The 10854-nt window shown below is 41.0% G+C and overlaps 1 pseudogene; it reads left to right on the top strand.

Annotated features, from left to right (window-relative positions):
* The first annotated feature begins 2047 nt into the window (after positions 1-2047).
* On the top strand, positions 2048-6622 carry LOC124107032 (60 kDa heat shock protein, mitochondrial-like; annotated as a pseudogene).
* Positions 6623-10854: the final 4232 nt, after the last annotated feature.

The following is a 10854-nucleotide window of genomic DNA, read 5'->3' as shown; positions in this document are numbered from 1 at the left end:
ACTTTGCTTCCTTCCAGCATTTTCTTACCTCCAGGGATCCGGTTTCAGCCAAGAATCTGGTTGCCATGGTGATGAAGAATCTCAAACTGGAGAAAACTAGGCAGAATCATCAGGTCGGGGGCTTTGTTCAAATTGACTAAATTTTCATTACAGAAAGTGTGGTGAGCAGTGGGCAAAAGGAGCGGAATCATGCGGAGCAGTCTGGATGGAAAAAGACCACTGAGTGAGAGGAAAGAGAGTGCATGTGACAGGGAGGTGGTAGATCCAGGGGCCCAGGGCCAAAGCCTCTCTGCAAAGTGGTCATATGGCCTTTCAATCCTGGCTCTGCTGCTCCTCAGGGGGGACCCTGGGTGAATAACTTTACATCTCTGTGCCTGTCCTTCATTCATATCATAGACTAATAATAATAATGTCTGCCACCTACAGCTGCTGCAAAGATTAAATGAGCTATTGCAATTTCAGGGCCTTTGCACAAGGCTTGGCACATATTAGATGCTCATGTATTACTAGATTCCTATATGTTTATTGTATTTTTTTCAAAATAATAGCTATATTTTTTTTTACAGATAGCAAATTTCACAGGTCACCAAAATCACTCTCAGTGTCTGCCTTTATATAGTACCATATGACTCCAAGGGAAAGGAAAATGTTTTTAGGGGTAGCTCCAGTGCATGTTAGGACCCTCAGACAGCCACAGCTTTTAACTCCTTACAAAGCCAATAGCAGTTGGGTGTGGTAGCACACATCTGTAATCCCTGAGGCAGGAGGATTGCAAATTCAAAGCCAGCCTCAGCAACTTAGAGAGCCCTAAGCAGCTCAGTAAGACCCTTGCTCTAACTAAACTAAACACACATATAAAAAAAGGGCTGGGGATGTGGCTCAGTGGTTAAGTGCCCCTGAGTTCAAAAAAAAAAGCTAATAGCAAACTCTGTGAAGGGAATGTCTCCTAAGGAGAAAGAATTAAAGAATGTGCATTGGTAAGCTACCCAAGAAACATCGAGCCCAGTGGGCCTGCAAAGGTTGGGAGGCAGCATGCTTAAAGCAGAAGTGTTGATCATGATTCTCAAACTGGCATGAGTGCTGGAATCCCCCTGGAGTCCTCCACTGAATGCTAGAATTCAGCTAGGAAAGGGGAGGCAGGAGAGAAGGACTGGAGAGAATTTTTATGGACCAGGATTGGAGGTGACAGGTGCTATTTCCATCCCCATTCCATTAGCCAGACTCACTAATATGCCACCTTTAAATAACGGGTGGAGAAATGGGTTGACCCATAGCCTAGAGGCAAACCAGCCAGCTAATGCCACAAAGGATGATTTTAATGCATAGCTAATTTCAAAAACTGCTCTCCTGGGACAAAGGGGAAAGAAATCGAAGTTACCAAAACTAAAGAAAGAAACAGAGGAAGGAAACCAAATAATAATATTCTAGTGGAACTAGTGGCCGGGGACTCCCAGGTGCTATCACATACACCCACTGAAATGTCACAGATGAGGCGCCCCCGGCTCTCACTTGCCCTTCCAAGTTCTCAGGCACCTTGTCCAGCCTCCCCCTTCCCCACCCAACCCACTCTGGTCTGCCAAGTGCTTGCTTATGGGGTTTCGACTCCTTCACCCTTGAATCCCAAGTGCCTGACAAAGCATTTTTGAAGCAAAGTAGTAATTGTTGTTTGAACTCAGTTGAATTCAATTAAATAGGAACCAAATAGAAGAGAAGAAAATGAGACTCAAAGAAGTAAAATTTTGGGGGGGGGGTGATTACAAGATATTGCCTCTTGGTGGCTGGGTGACCTAAACTTTCAGTGCCTCCATTTCCTTGTTTGTGAGTCAGGTTTATCAGCCTCCAATGTTTGTGGGGAGGGTTCAGTGCGTCAACATCTCCAAATGTGCTTAGAAGAGGGCCTCACTCACCCTAAGTTCCGGGCAAGTATTGTTGCTATTTTTGTTAGTTAGAACAATAAGAAACCCCACCACTGAAAGGAGATGAGGGCAGAAATGAGCAATCACAACAAGAGAGGCCCATCTGCCCACAGAACAGCGGGGGGGAGGAGATGACGGAGGCAGGTAAGTTTGCCCATGTACCATAGCAGGGGGGACTTCAAACATCAGAGGATGACACTGAACTTTTTACAGAGCAAACAGAACATCATGGAACATCACAGTGCTGGCCCTGCAGGAAATGGGCCTTCAGGAGTCCCACGGTGCCAGTTGAGGCGATGTTTAGGGGGAAATGTGATGTGTGTGTTGGTGGCAGGGAGGCCAAAGGGAAAGGGTGTGGGTGGTGTGTTGGTGGGGAAAAGGCATAGAAAGAATAGAAATTTCTTTCTTGGGTTATCAGAGATTTACTTGATAATATTTGACACTGCCTTTTGGCAAGAAGTGATTGCTTTGTTGCATTAACATTTCCATAATTCAAAAGATTTATTATAGTAGCTGCATTGATGAGATTTCAAAGATTTGGAGAAGACAAATATATTTTAGGGGAGTAAAAAAAAAAATACTGGAAGCCCTGCAGGATGAGACTCAGAGACAATGCAATGAATTTCTGCTCAGCCGTTCAAGGTTTAGGTCTATTTGTCATGAAAATGAAACAAAGACCGCTTCTGATGACACCAAGACTCGGTGTCCAATTTATGAATAACCTGGACACTCCTGGCTCTTTCTCCAATCATTAGTCATTCTCAGAAGTTGGTCATAAGATGAGGGACAAGAGGAGATGCCAAAATGTGATAAGAATAAAGGAAATCAATCTAGTTTGCTTTCCAGAAGAGCCTGGGTGACCCAAGGATACTTTCATTCCATAGTTGAGTCCCTCTGTGTGGCAATAGCTCTGTGTTCGTGGAACACAGCGTCCAGGTGCTTGTTCAGTTTCCTTTGAGACCAAGCTGGTCATTTGTGAAGTGGGTGCGACCATTGAGAGAACAATCCATGGTTAAAGTATGTCTGGCTGATTTTCTCCTACCTCTTGGCCGTCATCAATAATTCTATAGTCAGATGATTAGCCCTGGTGATGGAGGTTTTGATTATTATTACAGCACACCATCCTGAGGCTGTCTTCTGTCATTTACCCTTTATGATTTAAAGTTACCTTAGAATTCTAAAGGTCTGGGCTGGGGTTGTGGCTCAGTGGTAGAGCACTTGCCTAGCATGTGTGAGGCACTGGGTTCAATTCTCAGCACCACATATAAATAAATAAAATAAATAAAGGTCTAACAACAAGTAAAAAAAAATAAAGAAATCTAGGGGTCTGAGGAAAGGGTCTGAAAGTTGGGGAAGGGGACTGTAGGGGTACCTTGGAGAGGGGTGAAAGGGAGGCCAGAGTTGCCCAAATCCAACCCAACATCTCCACTCTACTTAAACTCCCTCTGCGTCTCTCCACTGCCTGTGGAATGATATTGGCCTTGTTCACCATGCATTCAACCCCCTGAGAATTCCACCCCATCTTTTGCTGTTTCCTGTTCATTACTTGGAAGTCCCTCTGGTCTTATTCCATTCCCTGGAACATTATAAACTCTGCACCATTTTTTTCTAGCCTCTCTCTGGAAATTCCTTCCTGTTGCCCATTACAGAACCAACTCCTCAGTCCTCTTTTTCATTGAGGAGGGAGCATTTCCACCCCTAAGTGGGATCTTGCTGTCTTGGTAGCCATTGCACCCTGACAGCCAGCGTCTCTACTAGGTACATCTCCAGGCAAGCAGACGTTGAATACATAAGCTTGTTCCACTGCTGACTGGCAAGCCCCACAGTTTGGTTCCCGGTAGGATCAGGCCATGTGAGTGGGCTGAGTTTCTATAAAAGTCTCCCTACTAGGTTCCAGTTTGGGTGAAACTATCTTTGTGGGCACGAATGACTGTACTTGAATCACATCCCCAATTACCCAGCTATGGGCCATGTGGGCCAGGTCCACGGAAGAATCTCAGCCTACACTCACTGTTCTTTCCTTCGGCCTTAGGGACAACAGGAACCACCCTATCAGAAACCCCAACACAACAAAAAGACAAACAAACCCCAAATCCAAATGGATCTCGGGTAAGTCATCTAACACTCAGCTAGGAGTAAGCCTTGTGAAGAGAGAATCCATGAAGGGTACTGCTCACATGGTTTGAGTCATTCCAAGTACTGGAATTTTTATGTTTTAAATTTTCATATACATAAATTATACAAAAATAAGAATATTGAGATTTCACGGTGATTATTTCTGAGAGACAAGGAGTAAAGGTAGTTTTCATTCTTTCTCTTAATTGAATTTTCTGAAGTTTCTTTAATAAATATGCTTTACTTTTGGAATAAGAAAAAAAAAAAAAGCAACTATGTATGTGGTATGTGCCTGTAATCCCAGCTGTTCAGGAGGTTGAGGCAGGAGGATCAAAAATTGGAGGTCAATTTGGGCAACTCAGTGAAACGCTGTCTCAAAAATAAAAAGTAAGCCTTCACTCACCCCTGATGGCCTGCCTCACTGAGAGCATTATGTCAATGCCCCTTAGAAATACTTTGAATACCCACAGTCCATTGTCAGATGAGACCAGTGTCCAGGGCTTGGCTCAGGCTTATGCTAAAGGCATAAAATTTGGTGCAGATTCCTGAGCCTTCATGCTTCAAGATGTAGAACTTTTAGCTAATGTTGTAGTCATTACAATGGAACCAAAGGGAAGAACAGCAATTATTGAGTAGAGTTGGAGAGATCCCAAAGTAACAAAAGATTGTGTGACTATTGCAAAGTCAATTAACTAAAGAACAAATACAAAAATATTGTAACTAAATTTGTTGCTGGTAACCAATGAAAAGGCTGGGAATGGCACCACTACTGTGATTGTACTAGCAGGCTCTCTTGCCAAGGAAAGCTTCAATGTGCTAATCCTGTGGAGATCAGGAGAGGTGTGAGATTAGCTATGGATGTAACCATTACTGAATTTAAGAAGCAGTTTAGCCAGGCACAGTGATGCACACCTATAATCCCAGAGGCTTGGGAGACTGAGGCAGGAGGATCTCGAGTTCAAAGCCAGTCAGCCTCAGCAACAGTGAGGCCCTAAGCAACTCAGTAGACCTTGTCTCAAATATAATACAAAAAAAAAAAAAAAACGGCTGGGAGTGTAGCTCAGTGGTTGAGTGCCCCGGAGTTCAATCCCTGATACCACTCACACACACACCAAAGGCGGGGGGAGAAGCTGTCTAAACCTGTGACAATCCCTAAAGAAATGGCTCAAATTGCCACAATTTCTGCAAATGGAGACCAAAAAATTGGCAATATCATTTCTGATGCATCAAAGAAGGTCAGAAGAAAGGCTGTCATCACAGTTAGGAGTGGAAAAACACTAAATGATGAATTCGAAATTGCAGGAGGCATGATGTTGGATCAAGGCTATATTTCTCCCAATTGCATGAATATATCAAAAGATCATAAAGTGTGAATTCTAGGATGCCTATGTTCTAATTGAGTGAAAAGAAAATTTCTCATGTCCAGGCCACTGTACCTGCCCTTGAAATTACCAATCCTCACTGCAAACCCTTGGTCATAATTGCTGAAGATATTGAGGCTCTAAGTATATATGTTTTGAATAGGCTAAAAGTTTGTCTTCAAATTGCGACAAAGTTCCAGTTTTGGGTAAAAATAGAACCAACTTAAAGATGTGGCTATTGCCACTGTTGGTGCAGTGTTTGGAGAAGATATTGAAGATGTTCAACTTCAGGACGTAGGAAGATTTGGAGAGGTCATTGTCACCAAAGATGATGCCATGCTCTTGAAAGGAAAAGGTGACAAAGCTGAAATTGAAAGAAATTCAAGAAATCACTCAGCAATTAGAAATCACACCTAGTGAATTTGAAAGGGAAAAAATGAATGATCAACCAGCAAAATCTTCAAATGGATTAGCTGTGATGCAGATTGTGGGGACAAGAGATGTCTGAAGTGAATGAAAAGAAAAACAGAGTTGCAGATGCCCTCAGTGATGCAGAGCTGCTTTTGAAGAAGGCATTGTTCTGGGTGGGGGTTGTACTCTGCTTCAGGGATTTCCAGGCTTGGACTCCCTGACTCCAGCTAATGAAGATTTAAAGAAAAATGGTATAGAAATTATTAAAAGAACACTCAAAATTCTTGCAATAACCATAGCTAAGAATGCAGGTGTTGAAGGATCATTAATAGTGGAAAACATTTTGCAAAGTTCCTCAAAATTTAATTACAGTGCTATGCTTGGAGATTTTGTGAGTGTGGAAAAAAATATTGATCCAACAAATGTTATGAAAACTGTTTTATTGAATGCTGTTGGAGTGGGTGAGTTGGGGATATAGCTCAGTTGATAGAATGCTTGCCTCACATGCACAAGGCCCTTGAGTTCAATCCGTAGCAACACACACACACACACACACACACAAATTGAATGTTGTTGGGGTGACTTCTCTGTTAACTACAGTAGACACTATAGTCACAGAAATACCTAAGAAGACAAGGACCCTGGAATGGGCATGATGGGAGGTGACATGTACTAATTCTCAGAATAGCACATTATTAGCAAACAGTGACAGGAAGCTCTAGGCAGGGTTCCACATCAAAGCTTCAGAGAAGTCAGTTAAAGAAAATGACCAAAGAAAAGATCATTATATATAAAATATATATATCATATAAAAAACAGGCTGGGGATGTGGCTCAGTGGTAAACCACGCTGGGTTCAATCCCTGATTAAGAAGAAAAAAAATCCATATTTAAAAAATGCAAGAAAATATTATGTATATGTAATATACATAATATTTGGTATTTAAGAAAATCACTATCACTCTCAGATACAGGATTCAGTTGACAGTTTATAATGGTTTACTGCTGTCATTGTCCATGCCTACAGATAATTTTTATTTAATAAAAAGACATCTGTGCATTTCTGATATGGGGTTCAAGAGCCACGTATCAATGTACTACTTTCAACTTAAATCACAGGCATTCCTACTAAATGACGATAAAATGGGGACGTTGGACCTCAAATTTTCCAGAGCACTCAAAAACTTTACAAAACTATGTGCTAAAATCAGAATTTTAGTGCTTGCTATCCCCAGATAAGACGCACAGAAGCAGCTTTTCTGAGGAAAATGGCTGTATATAAAGTAGAGAAATATTCAATTATATGGCAACTTTTGTATAATAAAGATTTGTTTAAAATTAAAATGAATGAATGAATAAATAAAAGGGTCTTGGGGTTAGACCTCAATGCCACAGTGCTTGCCTATCATGCACAAGGCCATGTTATTTCAATCCCCAGCACTGAAAAAAAGAAATAAATATATATATTTTGCAATACTGAGGATTGAATCCAAGGCCTCATACATGCTTAAGTAAGTGTCCTACTACTGAGCTATACCCCCCAACTCAATATTTGAAAATAATATGTTCCCATCAAAGAAAAAATATTGCAAAATACAGTAGAGTTACAAAGAAGGAAAAATTATTCAAATCAATTACTATTCACATTTTGAGTTTTTAAAAAATGCAGCTTTTTTTTAAAACAGTGAACTACTTTGTCTTATTTAACCTAGTTATAATCATATTACATATACATAGTATTTTCTTGCATTTTTTAAATATGGATTTTTTTTCTTCTTAATCAGGAATTGAACCCAGTGTGATTTACCACTGAGTCACATCCCCAGCCTGTTTTTTATATTTTATTTAGAGATAGGGTCTCACTGAGTTGGTTAGGGCCTCTCTAACCAACTGGATTTGAACTCACAATCCTTCTTTCTCAGCCTCTGGAGCATCTGGGATTCCAGATATGTGCCACCGCATCTGGCTTTCCGTGTTCTTAGTCTGCACATTATTTCCACAAGCAAATAATATTCTATCTAGTGAAATATTGCAGCTCAACTTCTACTGTGTCCTCAATAGGGAACATATATGCTTATGGTTGTGAGCTGCCATTGGCACGCTATGCCATAGAATTTAGATTTCATTCCGAGGGCAATGGGCAATTCCTGTCTTTAAGCAGGTGAGTGAACATAATCGAGTCTCCTTAAGGAAAGACCTTCTGGCCCAATGTGGAAAATTAATTGGCTAGGGTAAGGCTGAAAATGGGAGAACAAGGGAGCCAACCCCCATTTCACAGAAATCCACAGTTCTTTCCTTCACTTTGCATGATATTGTGAAGTTTTTTGAGCATCTGTAAAATGGAGACATTGAGGCCCAATGTCTCCATTTTACAGATGGTCAAATGAGGCTCAGAGCATTTAGGTGACTTCTCTCAGATGTATAGATTAGTAGAAAATGGCACCTAGAAGGTATGATTTCTAATTTTATTCTTATGTCCTTATTTTATTTTAAGTTGAATATTAACAGACTGCATCACCGTCATGAAATAATCTTAATTCATTGGTTTTTTTTTTTTGTGTGTGTGTGTGTATGTGTGTATTCAGCCCTGTGTTAAACTGAGGAGGGGCTTATAATTTTCTGCAGAAGACAGGAATTCTTGATGCTGGTGGTGTGATGATGGTGGTGATATGGTAATGGCAGTGATGATGGTGGTGATTATGAAGAAAAAAAGTACTTCGATGACTACAATCTCATTTGACTTTCAAAATAACTGACATAACAGTGGTCATCATTTAGGGCCAAGATAGCTATCATATGAGATATGTAATATCCATTATTTCATTTAATTGACATCAGAGACCTATGAGGTCAGTATCATTATTCTTCTCATTTTACAGATGAGGAAACTGTGGCCCAGGGAGATAAAATGATTCACCCAAGTACATAGGGAAGCTGGAATTAGAACCCCGTTCACTAGTGAATTTTATTGGCTTTTCCCCCAGAAATAATCATTTAGACAATACTTTCCTCCAGCAGATGACTGAATTAAATTGTTGAAGGGCATGTCTGTAGAAGAAGGGAAGCAGGCTGGCTGGCCGGGCCAGGTACATGGCTGTTGGGAATGTGCTCACCAGACCCTCTGAAGATGCCCCCTCTGCAGAATAACAAGGCATGAAGGGGAGCTCCACAGAGCAACACTCTCCACAAAGGGCTGTGTTCACAGATCACCAAACAGGCACTGGGCTGTTTTGCCAGAGGCACACATGTGCATCTGTCATTCAAAATGACATCTCAAAAGAACAGACTGTTTTTCAACCTTGAAACTCTCTAAATATTGATCACCTCTCACAGGTTCCTATCAAACTAAATCTCTCCACACTGTTGTAGAGGCAACAGAGTCTGTGGGCCAACAAAACCACCCAAAGCAGATGTACTTCTGGAAATGTGACAGCAAACATACATATTTGGTTGTTTCAGTGTGAACCTATTTGGAACAGCTGTACCTGGTTCAGGTCCATAAATGCAGCTCACAATTAGTTTACCTTCTGTGATTCATTTATAGGAAAAATGTAGGCCGCTAGGAGTGTAAATGTCAAGCTTAGTTTTTATATCCTGCCGTAAGCAAACCAGAAGTTCAGTAGTCTGACACTAATTTGACTGATGTATTTGTCCTTCTATAGATGAATGAGAGGAAAGGAAAAGTGCAATGATTTCCAAAAACACTGCTAAGCAAGGAAAGGAGTTCCTTCTTTTAAAAATAAAAATAAAAAATTAGATCTTGCCAGGCACAATGACTCATGCCTCTAATCCCAGAGGCTCAGGAGGCTGAGGCAGGAGGATCACGAGTTCAAAGCCAGACTTAGCAACTTAGCGAGGCCTTAAGCAATTCAATGAGACTCTTGTGTCTAAATGAAATACAAAAAGGGCTGAAGATGTGGCTCAGTGGTTGAGTACCCTTGGGTTCAATCCCTGGTACCAATAAAAGAAAAAAAAATCCTATTCAATGAAGAAGACAGCCAAGGACTACCTGAAACATTTGTGCATATTTCAGTTTAGCCATTTTTACAAACTGGGCTTTCTCAAGGTCATTGGTTTTGTCCACCATGTGGTAATGGGTTTCTATTCCCTACTCACAGGTATCAGCACGGCTCACCCTGCCCTCCTTCAGGTCTTCACTCATCTGTCACCTTGTCTGTGGCACTCTGCCTAGCTCTCTATCTGAATCACACACTCCCCTCCATGCTACCTGTACGTCTTTCCTGCTTTTTATCTTCCTAGAATTCATTGCCATTTCACATAATCTGTCTGCTGCTTATTTATCGTGTTATCATTGTCTGCTCTGTTAAAATATAAGCTCCGTGAGAACAACAGTCTTTGTCTTTTTTGTTTTCTCCTGTTTCCTCAAACGAGCACATTGCTGAGCACATAGTTGGCTCTCAACACATACTAATTGAACAGATGACTGAATGAATGATGGATGAAAGAATGAATCCATTTCTTAAAGTTATCTGGAAACTACTCAGGGGTGAGACTAAGTCGTGATGGAGGAAAATATCATTTACCTAGCTCTTTTTTTTTTTTTTGAAAGACTCATTTATTGCATTGATTAGTAGTGGCTACCCCATACACAGAGTAGCCAGGCAGCAAAACAGCCATTCCACAGAGTGACAAGGAAGGCAGTGGGTGAACAACAATTATATGGTTGTGGATCAGGAATTTGCATATTCATAGGTTTTGCAGCAATAGTCAAGACTATGTTGCAATCTCTTATGTAGCCTGTATACCATCTTCTGCACCATCTTGCATAAGGTAAAAAAAAATGTGTCTAAAATTGTGTTAGGTCTCTCCCTGGGTATATCTTTAAACATTATCCACCCTCTTTTATCAACCAGATAAGGGCTTTTCATGTCAAAGAGAGAAGTCGAAATGTTGTTTTAAAAGATGACTGCAGGTTGTCCCCTTTGCTCTAAAGAGTAAGGGACAGAATCCACCCTGAGGATAAAACTGCTCTACTGTTTAAGAAAACATGTAATGGAATTTGGCTATACAGAAAATGAGGGGAAGATGGGC

Source organism: Marmota monax, unplaced genomic scaffold, assembly GCF_021218885.2.
Source record: "Marmota monax isolate L192 unplaced genomic scaffold, Marmota_monax_Labrador192_F-V1.1 WCK01_AAM20220418_F8-fsc00003, whole genome shotgun sequence".
Lineage (NCBI taxonomy): Eukaryota > Metazoa > Chordata > Mammalia > Rodentia > Sciuridae > Marmota > Marmota monax.
The sequence above is the reverse complement of the archived record's forward strand: the minus strand, read 5'-3'. Positions and strand labels throughout refer to the sequence as shown.